The 23,671-nt window shown below is 42.5% G+C and overlaps 1 protein-coding gene across 17 annotated transcripts in view; it reads right to left on the bottom strand.

Annotated features, from left to right (window-relative positions):
* Positions 1-23,671, bottom strand: part of PPP2R2B (protein phosphatase 2 regulatory subunit Bbeta) — a 619,288-nt gene that overhangs the window by 184,847 nt on the left and 410,770 nt on the right. The window lies entirely within an intron of this gene.

Raw genomic sequence — 23,671 nt, 5'->3', positions numbered from 1 at the left:
AAACAGGTAGTCAATATAGGCTTCACTAAAAAAACACTGGAACAGAGACCTGAAGGAAGTGAGGAAATTGGCTATGCAGGTATCTGGGAGAAAAGCAGTGCAGGTAGAAGAAACAGCAGGAGCTGGGGCCCTAAGGACTGGTGAGTTCCAGCGGCAGGAGTGAAGTCAGAGAGGAAACTGAAAGGCCACCATAAGGAGACAGGGAGTCATTGTAAGATTTTGAACAGAGGGGTGACATGAGCTGACCGGAATTCTTATAGCAATCAGTCTGGCTACCATATGGAGAATAGATTTGGGGGTCAGCGGCAAGAATGGAAGCAAGGGGCTGTTGCAACAAGGCTGGCTGGATAGTGGCTTGGATCAGTAGGGGAGCAGTGGAAGAGGTGAAAAGAGATTGGATCTGGGTAGATTTGAAAAATTAAGCCAGTAGGGTTTCCTGATATGTTATATGTAGAGTGTGAGTTAAGGAGGTCTCCAAGGTTTTTGGCCTGAGGAACCAGAAGGCTGAAGCGACCACCAACTGAGAAAGCTGCAGGTAGAAGACGGTCTGTTTAGAAGACGACCAGGAGTTCCCACTTTGAAAATATGAAGCCTGAGATGCTTTACTGAACATCCAAGTAGAGGTCTGAAGAAGAAACTGGACATACAAATCCAGAGTTCAGGAGAGAAGACTAGACTGAAGATATGAATTTGGGAGTTATCAGTATACAGATAGTGTTTCAAACCACAAAATGGGACGAAATAATGAAGACCATTATAGACAAGAAGAGTGGATCGAAGGACTTAATTCATTTAATCAACTCATTTAGTCCCCACAGTGACCTTATGATCTCTCAATATTATTGCTATCCTCATTTTACAGTTGAGGAAATCAAAGTTTAGTGAAGTCAAGAGCACACAGCAACTTGGACAGCAACACTCATGTCAATTGTGTATAAACATATCCCCTTGCCGAGCTGAGACTCAAACCAGGCAGTCTGTGCTCCTAACTAATATTCAATATTGCCACTTGTTTCCAAGTGGAATTATCTGACTGACTGATAGATGTTTAGGATTAGTGATGAAGAGACTATACAGGATCTAAGAATGGCCATGTGAGTAAAGGAACTCAGTTTCCTGCCTCCAGAGCTAGACTGGGCTGCAAACACAATGCCAAGACAAAGGTAAGAGCTGAAGTTACTGTATTCAAACACAGGAAGATCAGTTTGCTCAGGGGTCCCCATACTTAGTCAGTATGAGTCAACTTCACTTGGGGATCCTGCTAAGAGATACAGGTTTCAGATGAACAATCTAGACATGGATTCAGTAGATACTGAATGGAGCTTGGGAATTTCATTTTGACACATATCTCAGGAAATTCCCAACACCTTTTTGAGAAACACTGTTATAGGAAATCTACCAATAGGTCTCCACCCCAAAAGACCAAAAGAATTGGACTTTACTTCATCTAAGCTTCACAAATAGAACTAGAGCAGAAGGAAGACACTTGTACACAGGTAATGACTACAGCTTAGCTTGGAAAAATAGTCGGATACTCTTCCTAAAGATTGTTAGTCTTCTTTTGTTAACTGGCAATCAATTTCTCATTTGAACTAAGATTGATCTTATTACTTATTTATTCATATTAGTAATAAAATTAGTGCTTGAACTTTGCACAGAAGAAAATGGTGGGTCTTGACTACTCATTCATTGAAAAGACAAGATCTGTCTTGCATTTGTCAATAGAGACCCAAGCTTAGTTGGATACCTTCAACCAATGACAGCTGCAATCAAAGTGTAATAGCAGTTAACTTAAGCAAATAAGTAACTCTCCTTTAGCTAAAAACTGCCAAAGCAGAGCTACAAGTGGGTTGGTGTGAATGTCCACTTCCTTTTTGGTTCTGATCAAATAAGCAAGTACAGAGCTTCTCAGAAATGCAGAAGACTCCAGCAATTCAGCAGTTGAGTAACCCCAGAAAACCATGAGGAAAATAGCTAATATTTATTCCCAATCTGTTAGAATCTAAAGGTAATTGCACAAATGATCTCCTCCAACACCAAATGCCATTGCCAAATGTTTGCACATTGTATTGCTTTCTGTTTCTATTTAGGGTTTTGAAAACAGTCCTTACAAATTACCTCTATTTTAGGGATGTGAATAATCACCATATTAATATAGTGGAGTTTAATTTTCATTTCAGAATTTTTTCAGAACCACTGACTCATCCAATTTATTGGTTTCATTGGGAGGCTACCAAATGGATTTGGACTAATTTCTAAAGCAGGAAAACCAAGACAACAGTGATTTCTGCCTCTATCTCTCCCACATTTTTGTAGAAGTGAAAATATGGGGGCAAAAAGAATAATTTCTCATTCCTACACAAACAACCATCAATCAATAATCCATTCTTTTAACCATGTTGTAGTAAACATTTAGATAGCAGTGTAGTGGCGTGATGAAGATCACGGACTCTTAGTTCCCTGGTCATGAGTATTACCGGTTTCTTCATCTATAAATAGGGCTAGGGAAAGTATCCACTTCACAAGGACTGTTAGGAAGATGAGATGGGATGACACACGTACAATTGCTAACATAGTGTCTGGCATACAGTAGATGCACTGCCATTGTTAGTGATTGCCATTTTTATCTATGCACACACTCATCTAGGTACAAACACGCACACAGGCAATCGCTGCTTTTTACCGCTGTGCATTTCACTATTGCACTCAGCTGCCCAGTTACTGCCTAATAAGCATCTCTGCTTCACTTCTTCTACTGTAGCCATTCATCCAGTGGTTTTTACTGCTGACTCAAATGGTGGTACACCAATGGATGCTAACACCCACATAAGAATGGCACTGTAATGATCTGCCATCTGAAGAGAATTTCAGCAATGCAGTGGCATCATCTTATTAAATTGAGAAATGAAAAAACAAAACAAAAACAAAGGGCATCTTCTTGACGGGTCCACATGCGCTGGTGAAGTGGGTGCATTTGGTGATCTGCTTCCATACTTCCAAGTCCATATATATAAGTGTCCCACAGCCAAGTCACTATAGAAGAGCCATCATAAAGGATGGAGTGAGCAGAACTTGAAATTACCCATTCGCTTTCACCATGGGCAATGCAATTTTTATGTAGGAATAGGGTTAGATGATTAAGAGACAAAAAGCCACTTCCCTGGCATCTGACTGCTCTGGTAGCTGCAAATGGCAGACCACTCTTTTTCTTCTCATTTACATTAATGGAGTGCCTACCATGTGCCATACACTGTGTCAAGTACCTTGGGGGAAACAGGAAAAGAAGACAAGATTCCTGAAGTCAAGGCAATGATAACCCACGAAAGACACTATTTCTCCCATAAATGCCTAGCACAGGACCTGGCCCATAACTGATGCTTAATAAAGACTTGCCAAGTGAATGAACAAATAGACAATGTGGGTGGTCTCATCTATGAGCAGAGGGTAGAAAATGAAACTAATCAGGCTAAATATTAGGAAGGCCCTCTTGGTGGCTACCATTGCCAAAAGGCATTCTTGGACTAAACCTGGCCAGAAAGCCCAAGCTTTTATTCAGACCCTGGGATGTTGGTGAGTACCTACACCTGGTGCTTACTGCCACTGCTCAGGGTCCACTCTGGTCTTCCGTAGTGGAGATAGTGACTTGATCCAGTACCACTGGCAATGGGAAGTATCAGTTTGAACTCACCAGTTGGTGTCCCCATCCCATGGGGACGCTACCTTTCAAGCTAGAAGTGGAAAATGAGCTCAATTCTTCTGAAAATTTGGGGAGTTAATGCTTTGTTAGCTCTTGACATCCCTGCTGTGTTCTGACAGCATGCGGATGAGCCACCATGATCCACGCAAAAACAAGCACTGTTCCAATGCAATCAATAGAATAAATGGCGCTCATGTACATCCCACAGGCTGTTATTTGTAACGTGAATACAATCATGCTTTAAAGGCTTTCAAGGCGCTCAAGAACCTGAAGATGCACCATCTGTGGATTCTCATCATCATATAAAGCAAATAATTGCTTTTTAAAAAATCCATGCCACTATTGCTAATTTCTTCATTTCCACAGGCTCCCCCACTAACGACCTCTGGGTGTTTACACAGTTTATTTAATTATGCAGTGGTTTTGTGTGTACTGAGCATCATACAGGGGTTCCGTGCATACTGAACTCACCATCCTGATTTTCAAAACCAGCTCTCTGGCTTTGTTTCTTTTCTCTATTTTTAGCAGTAGGACAATAACACTCGTCTTTCTGGCCTCTGGAGGGATTAATGTTCCTAAGAGCTGTAAAGCTGAAAGACGCTGCCTCCATGCTGAGTATGATAAAACAAGATATATTTTAACCGCGTGCTTCAAGAGACCTATCTGCTGGGCATCTCCTGTTCCCAGGCGTGCCTGTCGTCAAAAGGTATTTATTGAACATGCAGTAACTGTCTTGGAAGCTCCAAATTAACGGGGATACCCGAGAACCTAATTTTAACACATTATCCCCCTCTTTGTTATCCGTATTTGTTTGTTTCAAAGCCTGACACTTTAATTGGTGCTCAGGACGCCGAAGCACAACTGCAATTTTCCTTTTGAAAGCATAGAAAGCTGCTGCCTGCAGATGCCGGGTTTAGCTCCCAGAGTTCACAGGTTGGCAGGGAGCTATGCAGCCACAAGTGCCAGTAAATGCCATGAATGTGGAAGAAAACTGGGGCTGGTCCCGGGGCAGGCTGGGAGACGGACAAACAAGCCATTAATCTTCTTTCCGAGTCACCCTTAGTCACCACTCTATCCTAGACAAGCATTTGTCTTATTTTTAGCCTCCTTCTCAGGAGCCTTCTGTTTTATCCCCCAGTTTCTTCAGGGGCTTGGTGAGTCTGGTTTTGATCCTCTAATTGGCTTTTACCCTCCAATCCTCTTTGATTTCCCCAGAACGCAAATTGGCCCATTCCTTGCCTATGTTATTCCAACTTTTTCCACCCTGCTGCCTCATTTGGCTACTGTTTTTGATCTTCCCATGAAACTTAGCCTTCCCTCTCCCCAACATGTCACCAGAGAGATTTGTTGAGACTCTTGGACCCTGGCTTCCATAATGAAGCCTTCTCCAGGGCTAATTTATTTCTCTTATCCCCAGCCTCCACATCCTTGGCTTGGATCTTCCCTATAACCCACTTTGTGCTGACTGGTACCCATGAGCCCCTGACTGACTGATCAAGATACACTAGAGGATGAGTGTTCACACGCTGCACAACACTGAACAGAGTACTGAGCCAAGGCGTGGGTGCTTAGAAGATATTCTCAAACAAATGAATGCTTTAAATTTTTTCAGTATTTTAAAAACAAAGTTCCCACTGATGTTAAAATCAACACCTAACTTAACTAACCATGTGTTGGGCCAAAGAACAAAAACAATAAAAAAGTAACAACGGTGAGTAACTAAGATTTACTTAATACTTACCAAGGTGCCAGCCTAGGTGCTTTGCTGGGGTTTCCTCTTTGAATCTTCTCAACAACTTTCTGACAGAGGCATTAAAAGTCCAGACGGGGAATTGTAGCTTTGAGATGTAACTTTCTCTAGGGCAGGCAAGAGTCAGGTCTGTGTCTATGTGACCCCAGAGTCTGCTTTCAGCAACTTTATTGCATTGTCTTCTTTTCCCTTGTGGGCCCATTTAGAAAGATCTATTAGGGCTAAAATCAGAGTGATGTTGAGACTTTATAAAAGCTTTGACTGATAAGGATAGGTGATGGACACACTGAACCCTCAGAGGTGACTTTTTAATTTCTGTAGGGAATGTCTGCTGATTCCCATTCCATGGCAGGCAGAACAAAGCCAAGGCTAAAGGAAGTTTACCTACTCCCCAGTTCTTAAGCAGAATGATAATCTCTTTATTCAACAAGGAGGGGACCAAGCTAGGGTGTCATATCAAATCTAACAGTCATTGCCATTACCTGGCAATGACCATATTTCTCCTGGTCTTCATCCTGGAGGTGGACTGCACCAGGCTAATTTAAATATGAACACAGTAAAAATTTCAATCCATAGAGAGAGAATATGAGAGATTTGGAGTGGTGTTGGTGGGGAGCTCTACTTACTTTGGGTTAAATGCCAGGACTGCAAGTTTTCAAGGTCAATAAAAGAAGTGTGAAGCCAATTAGGGTTTTTCACCTTCTGGCTGCTCCAGTGCATGCGTACTGCATACCCGAAATACACAGTTTTGCAAGAAAATATGTCTGGGCTGCACTCACTTCGTTACACTGTGGAATGGCACGGTGCCAACCTCGCTTGGGAAAACACATGTCCACTTTTCAGTCTTGGGTTAAAAGTGCTGTAACCCAAAAGAACAGAGGGGAACAAAAGAGATTCAGCAAGAATGGGAATGAAGCATGAATCACAGATAGAGGAGATTATCATCAAAAGCTTAAAAAAAAAAATCTGCCACAACTATATTGCTCTCTGCTAATGACTGTGACTGTCATTTCTGCATATTTTAACAGATGCTCTGTTTATAAAACTGCAAACGGGTTTAGGGGTTACAAATAAAGCCAGGAGGCCCTGGAGATGTTTCTTTGTATGATTAACTGACCACAGGCCATTTGTTTTACAACAAAGATGCTCAATGATCCATAGTCCATGATTTATACCAGCCCATGTATACTAATGGCTGATGTCTCCATGGTACTTCTCATTAGCATCTGAAGGGGGATTGGAGGAAAACAGATTATGGCAATAGCTCCCCATTGCTCGACATGATAGTTCATTAGTGGGTGTGGAATCGATCCGAAAGAAAACTAAGATAATCGGAAGATGAAATCTGAATTATAAATTGTAACAGTTAAGGAATCCAGTTCAAGGATGAAAGGAAGACTATGGCTTTTCATAACCCTAGCTGTATGCATCTTGGTAAGCTGGGAATGAGAGGAGGTTTTGCATCTTTCAAGTAAAAGACAAATCCCATGAAAATTCCAATAATAATAATAACAGACATAATAATAGTGCTGACTTGTCTCGACAACTTCACTATGCATCAGGCATTCTGCTGGGTGACTGACATAAATCATCCCACTTCACTCTCACAACTATATGTTGTAAGGATTCCCATGGACCGAAACCAGAAAGGCATCAAGGTTAGGGGCATTCCTGGCTCTTGGCTCCTTTTTTCCCTTCTCAAGATCTTCCTCTATTTCTCTGTGTTCTCTGAGGCTCTCTCCACCAAATGCATTCCACTGCTCACTGCTGCCTTATGACTTCACAGCCTCGACTTGACCTCATGTTTTATTTCCTCTTAAGCTCTCCAAGATAAATACCTTGGTGGTATTTTTTAGTCTGAATTCCTAGTGGAAGGGATCGGATAACCTCCACTAATTGTTTTGTTTTGTTTCATTTTGTTTTGTTTTTGGTACTAGGCCGCATCAGGGGTCACAAGTCAGCCTAGTGGTTTGGCTGCCTTTTGGTCAGTCCTTCTCTACCAGTCCAACCATCTGTGCTTGGACAAGGTGAGGATGACACAGGGCACAAAACAGTGTCCCTATATTAACTCTTTGAGTAGAGACTGGAGCAGGGCAGATCCTTAGATGGGGAAGTCGCCATCAGTAAGCCAAGTTCAGCCCTAGGGATGGTGGGAGAGGCATGGGCCGTGGAGCCAGGCCATTGGCCTCTGCCTCTTACTAACTGTAGGATCACCAGCAGTTATGTTCTAAGACTGAGATTTACTCACTCATCCATAAAATGGGCATATTATCATTAGCTATTTCATAAGGTTATTATGAGAATAAAAGGGATGTATAGGTGATTAGCACAGTGCCTGGTACACAGTCAACGCTTTATCAATCCTAACTACTATCATCATATTATTAATATATTTATTAATGACAAAGTATAATTGCAATACTAACTTCCCCATAGGTAAGCCCAAATTTGAAGATGAGTTAGTGCTCCAAGTGGCCCCACTTAACCCCCTCAATGAGAGAGAGGAGCAGCTGTGTCCGTCATTCAAATCCACTGGGTAATTTTGTTTTATTGTGAACAGACAAAAGCTGGTCCTCAACTGGTTCTAAACTATGAGATTCTTTGTCTAACAGAGTCCAGGGGTTGGGGGTTTCTCCCAGACCTTCCTGAATAATCCTCACAAATGCCCAAAAGTTCTTGGGGTTTGAGGAGTAACATCTGGCTCTGAGGAACTCATCACAAATTTCCTGTCCCCAGTTTCATGCCCCGTTTTGAGTCCCATTTCCCCAGACTGCTTTCCTGCTCTCTCTCCATTTGAAATGTCTGGGTCAGCATACCCAACATCTGGCATAGCTATCCCCAAATTTGTTGGATAATTAAATTCTACCCAAGAACTCAACAGGGGGTGGCAAATCAATACCTGAGGGCACTGCCTGACTCTGGAAGTTTCACTGAAGTGCAAATTATCACTATCTGTCTGTATTCCTGAGCACAAAAGAATTAGTAAGTGCTCCCGGACCATCATCTCTCTCGTTCCATCTGCTGCCAAAGTTCACATTAGGTACCAAATCCAAGGAAGACAATGAGATATGTGAAAATGAACTTGTGCTTGGAATTTCAATATCCCCAAGGTGATTCAAATAAACACATCTGAACTTGCTCGAAAAGCCCCAAGCTTTGGGACCTGAACATATGGTCTAAGTTATTTAGCCAGATGAGACATGGGATTTCCTACAAGTAGGGTTTTGTTGGGAGATGGGTAAACAGCTGCCCCTCAGCTTGGGAGCTCCAAGTCATGGTTGGGGTGGGAAGTGATGTACCAAGGTGTTTCTGCAAAGGACACACTCATACACACACACACTAGAGACCAAACCTTCATGTTATGCCCCAAAGGCTCAGAACCATCATGAGTTATGCAAATGCTTTGAACCCAAAGGACTTCTGGGGAACTGGAAAGAGTCCAATATGGCTCTTAGAATTAAACTTCAGATAAATTTACTCCTGTCTTCACTGTCAACATTAATAAGATGTGCAGAGCTAAAACCAGACCCATAGGAATGTTCATGCCACAGAAGGGAGGATAAACAGAGAGAGTATGAATGAACTTAGTTTACGGGTCGCTCCCTTTGTCTGATCCAAATGTTACTCCATAGAACACGTGCCCAATGCTGTCAATTCCTCTAAATGCTTTACAGCTATTATTACTCAGTTTGGATTACAGCACTTTTAAAGTATTTATTAGGAGACCAAATCTCCAGTCAATTTGTGATGCAAAATTTTCCTCCACTGGGTATTTGTCAGTGCACCATTAGAATGATGCAAACCCAAGCAAATGTCTTGTGTAGGAGCATGTTCCAAAACAGTGCTGGGTATTATCAGCTCCATTTGTTAACGTTGGTACAACTGAGACACTTTTAAAGATAAAGGTCATTAATATTTCAACACATCATTAAATTTAAATTCAGAACTGAGAACTGTTATAAGTGAGAATCCAACCAGTTTTAATTAGGCATTTAATTAAAAATTCTCTATGTGAAGAGAAATATTCACTGGATATTGGGAGAAAAAAACAACAGAATAAATGTTTGAAAAATGTTATATTCTAGGTAATTCATGTGGCTTAATTTGAGTCATCATTAACAGATCTAGAAAATTAAGCTTCTCAAAACCCTGTGATCTATGCAGCTCCTAAAACTCTAAGGCTTAGCCCAGTCAGCCTGGGGTCACAGTAAGGAATATGAATGACAGTGTCAGGCATCCGTGTTTAAGCCTGCCGCGTATAAACTGTGTGATTTTGGATTCAATCCATATTTGTCAAGTCAGTGAATGAATCTTCCAAGGTTGCTTAGAAAGGCAAGATCAGGTTCTTTTTAGAAGCAACAAGAAGTCCCTTAGAAAGATGGAGCTGAAGATAGGGCAGAGATGGTGGACTTTTTGAAATTGATGGGTTTATGGACCAGACACTAATCTCTTTGAGCTCGAACAAAAAAAGGGCCCAACAGAATAAGTGAAAAGCATGTGCTAATGGCCTTGACAATAAACAAAAGCAGCTTGCTTGAGGAAAAGCATAATGTTCAGTGGAGCAGAGTCTGTGCTGGGCTCTAGAGAAGAAATGAGGCCGAGTAGGAATGAGGCAGCCTAGTGGGGACTTGGCATCTAGAAGTGAAAAGTGCTCTCACTTTAATTTGAGGAGGTTGCAATTTCTCAAGCTCTAAGAGTGGCTTTGGCCTTCCGAACAAAGCTATTGGGGTCCCAAGATGGTAGAGTAAACAACAGCAATTGTCCTCGCTTAAAGCTGTGGGGGTCAAATTTTATGTGCCGGGAAGAGATTAACTTTATTGCAAGGAGTAGGATTTAATCGCAGAGAGTGATTAGCCAAATGACTAGATCAATAGAACTCAGGTCAAACTGTGCTCGGAAACATCCACGGCTCTCATTACATGGAAAGTTGAAGACTGGGAAACCATTTGGGGACCCCGTGTTATTTGAGCCCCAAGTCATCTGCAGACCTTCCTGTAGACCTCAGATGTACTATTTTCTTTGCCCAGCGGTGATGGCATGTTGACTCAAGGAGTATTTGCCCCCTACCCTTGGAACTGGAGAAAGCCATTAGAACAGCTGGGATCCTCAAATGCAGTTTTTAAAAGAGGGAAAAGAATTTTGCCTGGTTTAGCACTTCATTCTCTAATTATCACAAAAATCAATGGTTTTGAAAATGGAAAGCAGATAGATCGTTCCCATTTGTCTATGAAGATATTTGGGCAGAAGATGGAGAGGTGACATCATCTAGTATACTTCAGTTTTTGCACTAGCCAAACCCCACCTATTCAGCTGGTTCTGTAGTGGTATTAACCTTTAGAAGGAATTCGTTGATAGCAATGGAACATGGTAAGTCAGATATGCCTGGAGTACACACTATGCCTTAGGAGAAAAATGAATTGTTTTGAAAGTGCTATTTTATTTAAAGGATACCTTACAGTCTCACAAAGCATCCCAACAAACTGAGATTATGCACACAGGACGTGTCTCAGGGGAAAGCTGTGTTTTCCAGCTCATTCAAGCTGGGACCTCAAAATACTTGGTTTCATCTGTGACCCAGACCTAAAAGGCAGAGGCCAGAAGTCCATTTAATTACCAGCAGCTCAACCAGTCTGAATTCCTAGTTCTTGACATTTATCTCGTAGAATCCAAATCATATGATAGCAAAGACCTAGAAAAGTGTCTGACCCTACCATGGCCCCTGAAGCAGATAAAGAGATAACACTGAGATAAAGGCCAAATCTTTCAGAATTCTCTGGGAGACCTGCAGGGAACATTTCACTCATCTTAACAACACATACATGAAATTAGGTGGATAATATGAAGTGCGTGTGCCACAGAACACATGAGAAAGCAGGGAGGTAAGTGTGTGTGGACGCCTGGGCTGCACACGCACACACATCCACCCAGCCACCCACCCACACACAACTTTATCCAACGTCACTTAAGAGTTAGTAATAAGGATCATTGTTCCAAGTTCCAACCTCTCTCACTGAGTTGTTTTAAGGAGCAGTGCGGTTCATGCCGATCAAGGAAACATCTTCTATTCCCTGACACTGGCGCTTCGTTTCCATCTCTCCCACTTGGAGCTGACATTCATTTTAGGCTCCCCAGGAATAAAACATATGACTCCAGGAACTGGCTTGTGCACAAACTCTAAGCACACTGCTACTGCTCCCCTGGTGAGAACTGCTCTAGAATCCTGTGTTTTCAACATAGAAGAGACACTTGACTCTTTCCACTCCTTTGTTAATCTTTGTTTGTTTGCTTTTTGCTGTGTGATATCTTAAACGCAGACTGACCACTAAGTCCCTGCCAAGACTTAAGTTGTCAGCCATCCTCACATCCAGTCTGGAGCCCCTCATGATGGAGAACAGAGTGACAGAGGTGCACCACTGTAATTGCAGCAGCCCTGGGGTAAGAGCTGGCACATCTGAAACTTGGCTCCAGCTTCACTCGTAGTCCCTAACTGGACTAGTGAGGGCAAGCAGCAGAATCTTCACCCTTCATTATCCTTGGCTGACAAATGGAACAGGAAGTATAGGACCAAAGGACACTTGCAAACTGCTGAGTGTCCTGTAATGCAAGAGACTGCAGTTGCCAGGGGAAGTGCAAAAGTGCGCTTGACACTGGAGCAGGTTACATGGGCGGTTAGTTTTAGCCTTGGCTCCTCTTCTCATTGTCCTATGACCTTCAAGTCTTCCCTTCTGGGTCTCCATTTCCTCATCAAGAATATAGGGTATTGGTCTTACACCCTGGAATTTAGGGCTCAATCATCTTGCTACTCTACATGTGGACCCCTGGGCCAGCAGAACCTCTGTCCTCACCCAGACCCACTGAATCAGACCTCCATCTGACAAGACCCAGATGATCTATATGCACATGAAAGCTTGAGAATCACTGATCCTTAAGATGCCTTCCTGCTTGATCATCCTGTAATTCTACTATAAATGGTCCAGTACTTTGCCCTTCCACAGAACATCCACCGTGAGATACTGGGGAGCTTGCTATCCATGGCCAAAGAGGCACGGCAGTATTTTGCTGTTTCTAAGTATACTTTTGCATAGTCAGATAAGTCCAGTCAATTCTCTGGTCCTCCTCTGTCTCTCAGATCAAAAAGCTTACCAACACTGTTGTCTAGATATGAGTATAAATACACAAGAGGAGTATATTTCACAAAAAAGAAACTACACCAAATTTGCAAAGACATAAATTGTGCCAAGCACAGTATTAAGTACTTAGTATAATTCATAGTACCTTATTGAAGATGTACTACTCTGGAGAGTAGGATCTATTTTTATCCTCATTTTACAGATGACAAATGTCAACCTTGGAGAAACTGACTTGCTCAAGATCACAGAGCCGGAACTTGGGAGAACTGTGATTTGAGCCCAGATCTGTCTCACACCAGAGTGCACATGTTTAATCACTATGGGACATGTCATTTAGTTAAAACTCCTCAGCCACCTTTCCTTACATGCTCCCACTCAACCTCTGTGTCCCAAACATCATTCTTGCTACTCTTCTTTCAATCATACAACACTTTAGATTTGTGCTGTCCAATGTGGTAACCAGTAGCCCCATGGGGCTACCCAAATATGAATTAAAATTCAGTTCCTCACTGCATAGCAACATTTGAAGCATGCAGTTGTCACATGTGACTAGTGGCTGCCATACTGGACAGCACAGAATTAGAGTATTTCCATCATGAGAGCAAGTTTTATTGGATAGTGTTTTAGACAATCCAATTGCTGAACGTTATTACTCCGTCACTTTACTTCCTTTATTCGCCTTGTCCTTTATTCCCTATTCCTGAGTCCTGAATGCTCTACTCTTAAATGCACACTCTTGGAAAAATCATCTTAGAACCCCTCCACTAAGTGGTAAGAGACCTCCTTGAAAGAACTGAGAGATCCTGTATATCCAACAAGATGCAAGCCCTAAGACCTGGTGCTGATTTCAAGTCCAGGGACCACATCTAGAGAGGGGAAGTCAGACTTCGGTGTGCATTGCCAGCCCTGTAGCCTTGGCCTCCATGATTCATCGTGACCACTACTCATTTCTGTCAGGGGGAGAAAAGTCCAATCAGGCAGAGTTTTATTTCCTCCCTGAAATAAAACAGAACTGACTGGCCAAGGTATCTCCAGGGACACACGCTATGGGGCCTTAAATTACCTTGTAACACTTCTAGTCAGTCCCACTTCCACGCTGGAGTTTGCAATCAACATTTATCTCTATCGGACAGACCATCTGTAGGTTCTAATACCACTTTTCTTATTACCTTGTAAATGTAAAATCCTCGAGGCAGAAATGCCAGCTGCTAACCCAGGAGTGTGTGTGAGCACCCACTTCTCCAGTGATGAATGTCCCTGGGTCCCTGAGTCGTAGCAAAAAACGTATCAAAGATTTGCCTGGAAACTGTATATGGATTCAATGTCAAGGGGCTTTGGGGGCACTTCTCTCCCATGATCCCAGTGACAATGACCTTCCCCCTCTCTGTCAGGTATAAAGCCTTCCCCTGGGCTGCCAGCCTTTCTACTCCGGAAATTGAGGCAAATAATGGGGACAGAAGAAAATCCTTACCAAATGCTCATAACTAGACACATTGTAACAGTCTCCCTGAAAGGTATTCATGAACAATAATTACTATTATTTATTGTATTTCTTTAATTCAGCAAATGTCTACCAAGTGCTTATCTTGTGCTAGCCATGTGCTACGATTTGTTGGGCCCCTAACAGAATAGTTCAGTGTCACAGCACTTTCAGCTTAGCAGGGAAACTAGACAGTTACTCTAGTAAGCACCCAAATAAATGTCTAATGATGAATTTCAATAATGGCTGAGGAGGAGAGAAATAAGGCAGTCTGGTAGAAATTAACACGGGAGGCTTTGTTTAGACACAGTGGTCTGAGAAGACCCTCTCTGCGGAGATGGCCTGTCCCTCTTGGGTGAAGCAGCTAGCCAGTGTGGGTGGAGCTCTGTGAGCGAGAGTGCCAGATGAGGCCACGTTGCAGGAGGTGGCCGTATAGCAGGCACGCCTTAATAAGGAGTTTAGATTTTCTACTAAGGACAAGGGGAGGTGACTGGAGGGTTTGAAGCAGCCTGATGACATGTGCTTCATGTTTTTTAAACATTATTCCAGCTGAGGGGTGAAGAATGGATATGGAGGTCGGCGGGGAGGGGAGACAGGGAGACTGAGTGGGGCTGTGTTCTTAGTCCAGGTGGGAGTTGAAGGCCGCTTGGACTCACACTGTAGTTTGGGAATAGGGATAAATGGAGGAACTGGCAGGATATTTGTGGGGAGTACAGAAAAGACTTGCCAGTCTATCTGTTGTGTTGGGGTAAGGTGAGGAAAAAATCAGGAAGGTGATTCCCTCTCAAGCTTCAGGTGGGCAGTGGTACCTTTTTCCAGGACTGGGTTGGGTGCTTTGCATTTATTATTTGCAAACCTGATGCTTAACCTTACAAAAGCTTGTATTAACATCTCCCTTTACAAACTGAGAAACTCAGAGATCAGGAATTTGCCCCAAGTCACACAGCTGGTGCCTGTTGAAGCCAGTATTAGAACTTTCGCTTCTCGGCAAAGTTTGTGTGTTCTCTTTACTTCAACTTGACTATCACATCACCACAATCTCTCAGTTGCTGGTTTCAGATCTTTACGATTCTCTCTCTATATTGGTCCATATTGGCTTCCCTTGGCTTGTCTCTACTCAAATCATCGTTTTGCCTCAAAAACTACGTTCCCTACCTCCACCTTAGGCATGGTTTTCATCCTCCTGCCATATGCTCCCTTCATGTACATCAAACTTAATAGAAATTATTTGTCTAATCATTTGACTTCCCTGCTAGACTTTAAGCTCTAGGAATGCAGGACCTATCTGCAATGTCTATCACTGCCTCGCTAAGGCTTGGCACAACTCCCGAAACTACGCAGTAATAATTCAGTGAATATTTGCTAAATGAATTTCTAGTCATTGGAGAGGCTGAGATGACGTCTTGTCCAATTTAACCCAGGGGATCAGGAGCCCAGATTAGTGTTCTCATCAGCATGCTGCAAGAAACTGGGATTTAGGAGATCTGGGTTAAATTAACATGGTGATTTTATTCTGAAATAGTTACTTCTGTGATGTTTGGAAGGCCTCACTACCTCTCTGGACCTTTGTTTCCTTTTAGCTCAAAACAAAGGAAATTAAAACCTGGCTCTCTGACCTCAAGGGGTGAGCATAAAATCCAAATATATGTGAAAGGGCTTGAAAAGGTATACAATTACATGGTGTCCCAGTTGTTAGAGCATCGAAATAACATAATTCGCCTTCAGGATGGCCCAGAGGTGAAGATTCTGGATACGAGAAGCCCTGAGGAGCCTTAGTTCTAATACTTAGCTGTTCATGGCGGGGTGAGCCATCTTCTCTGAACTGAACTAATGAGAACTGCATCAATTTCATAGGGCTCTTCTGAGGATTAAATAAACTCTAGTACATTGCACTGTTGCATGCGTATGTGTATATATGTATAACAGACAGTACGGGTATGTCACACTCACTCACTCACACATACACACACACAGCCCATATACCAACTCAAATGCTACACTAAGAATTTGAGGCTTAAATCATTTGCAAATATTTTTGAAAATATCACTAAGGGTGAGTATTATGTCACACCCAACCTCAGGAGAAGCTTCTTTAAACACAATTTCCTATAACTTTGTACCAAGTAGCATGTCGCTCCCAGAACAAGATGCTTTCTTTATAGAAGTCGAGGGGCAGACACATTTAGAGGCAAGGAAATGTCTGTAGCTCTCATCAGCAGGGGCCAAATCCAGCTGAGTGCCAGCAGCTGCTGGAGTCCTCCGTGAGTTGAAATAAGCCATATGGGAAGATGATTTTTTAAACTTCTTTGCATCAATAAAGCATTTCCTTTTTAAGACTCCACCTCCTAATACAAAATCAAAACCTCCCATTTTCCACTGCTCTGCTCTGCTGGTGATGAGAAAATCTGCGGCCAGAATGTCTCTGGCTTCCTAATAGTGGACTAATCAAAAGATAAGGGGACTAGTTTCAACAGCAGGAAGGGTAAATGGTGGGACAAAGGGCACCTTGACAGACGGCAAGAGCAGAACTCAGGAGTAAGTGGGGACAGAACAGTGAGAGCTAGAGGAAGAACCCTGGCAAGATGGCTAGAATTTAGATGGGACAGGAGTGGAAAGGATAGAGGAGACAGACACCACAATCAGGAGAAGGCAGCAGATGGTGCTGAATGAAGCCCTGCTGAGGCTCACATGGCAGTGACAGAAGCAGGGCTCATGTATGTGCTAAGTGTGGACTCTCTGGACCTCAGTTTCCTCATCTACAAAACACAGGGCTCACTCTCATGAGGATAAATGGACTACTGTACATAGAACACTTACCACACAGTCTAGTACTAATGTTGCAGGAAAATGGGGCACGAGAGGATGGTCATGTCCCAGGTCTTGGGCGAGTCCCTGGGATGCCCTCCAGCAACTGAGGGTTCTCAGCTTTGCGCAGGAAGGAATTCAAGAGCAAGCCATAAGAAAGTGAAGGCAGACGTATTCAGGGAGATACACACTCCTTAGATAGAGTGGGGTCCCTCTCAGAAGGGAGAGCGGCCCCAAGGTGGAGGGTATTTTGTTTTTATGGCCTGGATAATTTCATAGGCTAAAAAGCGGGAGGATTATTCCAATTATTTTGGGGAAGGGGTGGGGATTCCCAGGATTGGCCACCACCTACTTTTTGGCCTTTTATGGTCAGCCTCAGAACAGTCACGGAGCCTGTGGGTGTGTCATTTAACATGCCAATATATTACAATGAGAGTATAATGGGGCTCAAGTTCTACTGGAAGTCAAATCTTCCGCCACTTTGGGTCTAGTGGCTCTAATCAGTTTACGTCCTAACCTCAAGGCTATGCCATTCTTTTAATGGTTGTCCACTGCCCACTTCCCTCCTGTCTCACTAAATACACACTCAATAGATGCTACTTTCAAATAGTTATGGGCAACAGAATGCGGGTAAAACCATCCACTTGTGAAATAAACACTGAAGGAAAAGGAGACAGCTAAAAAGAACTCCACATTCCTGTCCCTTTTTACTTTTTTTTGACAATGTTACTTTTCTAATTTACCAATTTTTTAAAATGCTGCTTGCTTCCTTTGTAGCTCCTCTACATGGAATCCAAGGGTGATTCATTCTTAAGAGGTAGAAAGGGGATACAAAAGCCATTTGTACTACTTCTGCTGCAAGCCCAGAATCTCCTGTACAGCAGCCCCGAGGGGTGAGCCAGCTGGCTCTGCTTACACCAGTCTGCTCGAGGGCAGGGGAAAGGTGGTGCCTCTGAGAAGGTCCCTTTTCTTCCTTGAGAACTTGGTAACAAAAGCTTCTCTTTGGGGCAAGTCAAAACACACCTCACTGTTAGCAGAAACCAGTGGTCCTGATTATAGACCTTCTGGAGTGGAGTTCCCATTTCTTCTAATCCACTTTCAACACTACCCTCCTCCTTCACCCTGTCACTGCAGGCTTCCAGAGGGCAGAGAAGCTTTCAAGGTCATTGTTTTGTCTAGCATCTAGCACTAAAGCCAGCACACAATAGGTTCTCAACAGGCATCTGAATGAATGCTATTCAAACCATCTACTAGGGGTGGGAAACTCAATGCCTTCAGGAGTCCAGGCAGGTAAATAAATGAGGAGGGGCTGGCCTATGGCCAACTGAGGAGTGAAGGTTCCGCTCAGAGGTATCTGAAATTCAAATTGTTTTAGAGGAGTCCATTAGCTCAACAAACCTATTTACTGTTGGGTTAGTGCTTGGGCCAGTGGAGTTTGTCACTCCGTTTTACCTTCCCTTCCCATTAGAAATTTGAGTCTCCTCAATTACTTCCTTTACAAATACTAACTCACCCTCCAGCATCCCCAAGGATGGGGCAGGCAAGACCTTCAAAGCTTAATTATTTGAAGATTCATTACCTTCCCCTGAAAGCTGTTTCCTTGCAATTTTTACCCAATTGTCCCTTTGAGGCTGGCAAAACAAATCGAATTCTTTTTCTGTTTGATTTCCCTGCAAATATTGGACGATATTTACCACCTTCTCCAAACCTGCTAAATCTTCTCCAGATTAAAGTTTTTTCATCTGTTCCTCATGTCCAGATTATGAAACTCCCACCATCCTGTTCACGGCACTGTGTCAACATTCCTCTTCCAAGTGTTGTATCACACAAGCATGTAGTGTTATTAATAGTAGTGAAAAAGTACGTGCTTGTGTATACACAACATACAATAATAGGACGCTGATAAAGTCTGCACATCTCGTATTAAAAATCATGCTGAAGAACACAGGAAAAACTTCATATGAGAATATTAAATGAAGAAGTCATATTGTAAAACATTGCATACAACCTTGACCCTTCTTTTATTTAAAACCAATTTGAGTAAGATTTCAAATTAGAATGAAAACTGATACTGTACAGAAATTACTTTTCTAATTGGCAAACAGGTTACTTTTTTTTAAATGTGTTCCCCAGAAATTCATTAAAAATTTCAGATTATAGATCCTTTAACAATGAAGAATCTGAGGTGACTCCTGTCTTGATCTACATGAATTTTTAAAAATCAGAGGCTTATGTGGAGGCAGCATTCCTGAAATCCATGTGCTTAGTCCCGACTTCTCCCTCTAGATTGGAATACAGTCAGAGTGAAGGGTGGGGACTGAGCATATTTGGAAAAATACTTGGACAAAGACTCTCAGGTGATTTTGATGCATATCACTGGTTAAAAATCAATCTAGACACTAGATTTCCACCAAATATATCCTTTTTCTTGGCAGCCCACAGAATTCTTCTGATTCACCCTGAGAGTTAACTAAGATCCTGCAGGCTTGTTCTGATGAGCTGCTTTTTAAGGGCTGCTCCCCTCCCTGCATGCAGGTGGCTTTATAAGACTTCAGGGAAGATATTGGCATCAATCTCCATACAATTCATGTTATTATTAGATTTGGCCCATCAAACTACACTGTCAAGATCTTGCTCTGCTGGCTCCTCCTCCCAGCTGTGAGTCATCCCAAATCTCAGTCAGAACGACATTTAAGATACTTATCCTGCAAAGGTCCTCTTTCCCAAGGTAAACATTCACAGTGTCATTAACCAGGAAGCCTAAGAGTTTTTTTTCCTCACCACCTGACCTGGACAGTCTCTGACACAGGTGGTCACAGTGTATGTAGCCTGGTCACCACTGAAGACAGAGGATTATCTTTCCCCTTTTTATGTACATACTGAAATATGATTTCTGTTGCTTGAAAGTCTTGAGCTAGGGTTTTTAATTACTCAAGTAATATTTGCTTATTATAAAATATGTTTTCAATACTATATGGAAACATGTAATTAAAAATTTGCCTCCATCCCCAAGCTCACTTTCATGAAGTGATCACTATTAACAACGTGGTGTATATATACAGAAAGCTCTGTGTGCACCTCTCTACAAGGGTTGGTTTTATCTCTGACCAATAGTCAAATGTTTCTGCCACCCATTTCATAATAATAATTTATTTTGGTATCAATATTAAAGGATTAGTTGAGTTCAGGGCTTTTGCTTCCAAAAGCATCATCTAAAGTGGCCCAGTTCATAAACATGAGAGGAAGAGCCAGTTATAACTTTGCTGGTCCTTCAGCAATTTGACTGGATTGGATGGTATCTGTAAGTCCTGTGTGTAGGGTGGAAGGGAAGAGTGGTTCTCAAATGCTGGGCTGCATTAGGATCATGTAGGGGGCTTTAAAAAAAAACAGCTGTTCCCCAATGCTCAGATATGCTCCCCAATGACTTTCACACAGTGGGGTTGCAGGGGGACTCGGGACCAATTCTCTAGGCTGTACTAATGCTTGCCAAGGTCTGGACCCAACGGATTCATTCAGACATCAGGCCAACGTGCCTGATGCCATGAGCCTGAGGCACCAGGAGCTCTGGTGCCATCTCTCCACCTCCACACCCTGGTAGATTCCTCACCTTTCAGTCATATCACTTCTCAGCTGAAAAATTTCCATAGCTTCCCACTGGTGACCTCTACCAGCTCTCTTTAGAAGCCTTTGAGGTTTTTCCCATCTGACCCTCATTTATCTTTCAAGAACCTTCCTTCACATAGGTGTAAACTCAGCTGGACTTTTTATTCCATCCTCTACTTTCTCTGCATCTTCATTCACTGTTCTCTTTCTTTGCAAAAGTTGTCTCTTTCTTACTTGCACTCCCTATATCTACCTATTTACTCCTGCATCCCTCAAGGTTCATATCAAATGTTGCCTCATCTATAAACCTTTCCTGATCCAAACCCACCTCTTGCCTCCTTCTAACAAACTAGAAGGGATCCTCTCTTCCTCTGAAATCTCTGCTCCGTTTAACAAATATTTTATGGTTCTTGCCTCTGTTGATCTTGTATTGCAATTTATTGACTATCTTCTGTCTCCAACTAGATTATAAGTCAATTTATAAATGTATGTTGAATGAATGAAGAAATGAATCCTCAAGTAAGTATCCACTGACAAACGGGGAAAGAGTGTGGGACAAGAAGAATCAGCAGGATCTCACCTGTACTCTACTGCCTCCAAGGAAATATTAAAAGCATATAAATCTACCAGCAACCAGCCTCTCACATGCACAGACCCAGCTTGGTTGGTAACTTCCTATCAGTATATGTGACTTCAAAGGAATTGGTTCATTTCCTTTGCTAGTAACTCAGATTGATTATGACTTAAATCTTTCCACGTCACTCTGGAGTTAGGAGCCAATAACTCGAAGGACAGATGAGATACAGGAAAATAGACTGAGCAACAGGAATGTATATATGCCCTTTTGGGTGACTCTGTCATCATCATCTCACCAGCGGACACTGCTTAAAACTCCACAAAAGCTTTTCCTTGATCTTAGGTTGGTCCTGCCTGATCTGGTCCCTACTTCATTCCTGGCTCCACCTGATGCCATCTTTCCATTTGATCATGCTTCTCAGCCCTACTCCCTTTTCTCCAAAGTGATGCATGCCTCTCTCCCTCATGGCTTTGCTTTATGATGTTTGCTCCCTCTACCTGACATGGCTGTTTCACCCCAAGCCTTAGCTTAAAGGTCACTTTCTCCGGGAGGCCTGCCCTGATCCCACAAGACTAGGTCAAGTTATTCCAGCATAGTTTATGATGACTTGGTTACAAATAAGCCTTCAGACCTGGAGCTTGTGTGTTCCTTCTGTGATTATCTTATCCAGGTTTGTCCTTCCCACTAGATTTTAAACTCCACGAGGGCAGGGAACAAAGCTGTCTTGTTAGCTGTTATATCTTTGCACCCAGGACCAGATCTGGCACGTAGGATGTCCAGTTAATTTTTTGAGAGAATGTATGAATTGAATTGAATTCCAAGAATATTTATCTGTGCAAAAAAAAATTAGACACAGAAAAATTATGGAGATTTTTGCCACACCTCCAGCTCAGTCTCTGCTCCCTCCACTTGGTTGATGGATGATTTTCTCCTTACCCTCATTGCACATAGTGAGACAGCTGTGACTGATAAACCTCAGCTTTTACTGAAAATGTCTTGAAGAAGCATTGCCAATATGAGCCCCACTGTTTCAAGGGAACTCACATATTATGAGCACCAACTACATGCAGATACTATTCTCGAGCATCTTAGGTTATTTAATTTTCTCAGAGGCCCAATGAAATATCATTATTTCTACCTTATAAATGAGAAATCTGAGATTCAGAGAGACTCACTGACTTGAGCAAGATCACAGAGCCAGAAATGGCAGGTTTAACAAGTAGTCAAGGGAAAGGACTCTGGCCTGGAAACCAGGAGATGCGAGTTTTAGTCCATTTCACGCCACAAACTCCTTGGGTGACCTTGAGCCAACACGTGACCACTGAGTTTTTGACTTCCTTGTAAGTACATAATATCTGAAGATGAATTGAGACCAGACCTTCAAAAGTTTCTGAGCAGGAATAAAGCACAGCAGGCTGCAAGGAGTGATTATCCCGCCTCACTCCCCCTACCCTCAAGAACCAACAGATGGCCTTCTCTTCATTTGAAAATCAAACGCTCCTACCAAGGTCAGTTATGCCTACAAATCAATGTGGGCTTTCTTCCCCTGCACAAAATCTCCAGCTGGAAATCAGCTCTAATTCTTTCTCATGCTCAGGCCCGGCTCTGAATAATATATTTTGAAAATGAACTATTTTGGGGCCAAGAAATCTGTAAATCTCAGCTGATTCATCACTTTCACCACCAGGCTCTTGCTCTCCTGCTTCTTCTGCTTCATCAGATAAAGACATTTTATCTCCACAGACAATTTCTCAGTGGGCTATGAGGAGAGCTCCCCTTTTGTCTCCATAAGATTTTTCGCAAAAGAGGAAAAAACATAAGGATGGGCGGAGTCTCAAGAAATAAATCAGAAGTAAGTAAGACACTGTGGTGGGAATGGAGGCATGCAGATAAAGACACAATCACTGGACAGCCGAAACAATACAGTTTGCAACATGGTACTTGTCTTTGAAAGTGGAGATTCCAGAAGTGTCAACTGATCATTGTCTCAACAGAATAGGGAGACAAAAAAAGATAATTTTAGAAAATGTACTAGTTGAAAATCAGTTCTAGTTGACTGTGGAATGCTTGTAACTCTCTCCCATAAGATCTACCTTTCTAACTATGTTTTTCTCGGATCAGTGTATATTAACATGACTTGACTTTGAGGAAATAAGCAACGTATCCTTAAAACTATGCTAGGTAGAAGGGAACAGCCAGGCTCAGAATAAAAAACTGCCATGGACGCTCATTTGTGGGTAACTGAGAACTGAATGTTTTCTTAAGGGCAGAAAAACCCCTTCAGAAAATCTCCAATGCTCAGTGGGAGTTTTAAATGCTATATAAGAGAGTGATGTGACCACAAAAGTACACTGCAATACTAGATGAGAAAGGCCATGATGTGTGGGGACCTTTCCTCCCATCACTTTTCCTCTAGGCTACACCTCTTCTGAGCTCTGGACCATATTTCCAAATTCACCCCTGCACTGGTGTCTCCATGTGGATGTCAGGCTATTCAAAGTCATTAAGTCCTAAATTTACTCCCACCTTATTCTCTCTCCAAATCTGCTCCTGTTCCCTCTTCTTTAAGTTCCTAGGACTCGATCTACACCACTGCCCAACTAGGGAGCTGAATCCCTTTTTCAACTTT

Source organism: Vicugna pacos, chromosome 3 (genome assembly GCF_048564905.1).
Source record: "Vicugna pacos chromosome 3, VicPac4, whole genome shotgun sequence".
Classification (NCBI taxonomy): domain Eukaryota; kingdom Metazoa; phylum Chordata; class Mammalia; order Artiodactyla; family Camelidae; genus Vicugna; species Vicugna pacos.
This window is presented reverse-complemented; position numbering and strand designations above follow the sequence as displayed.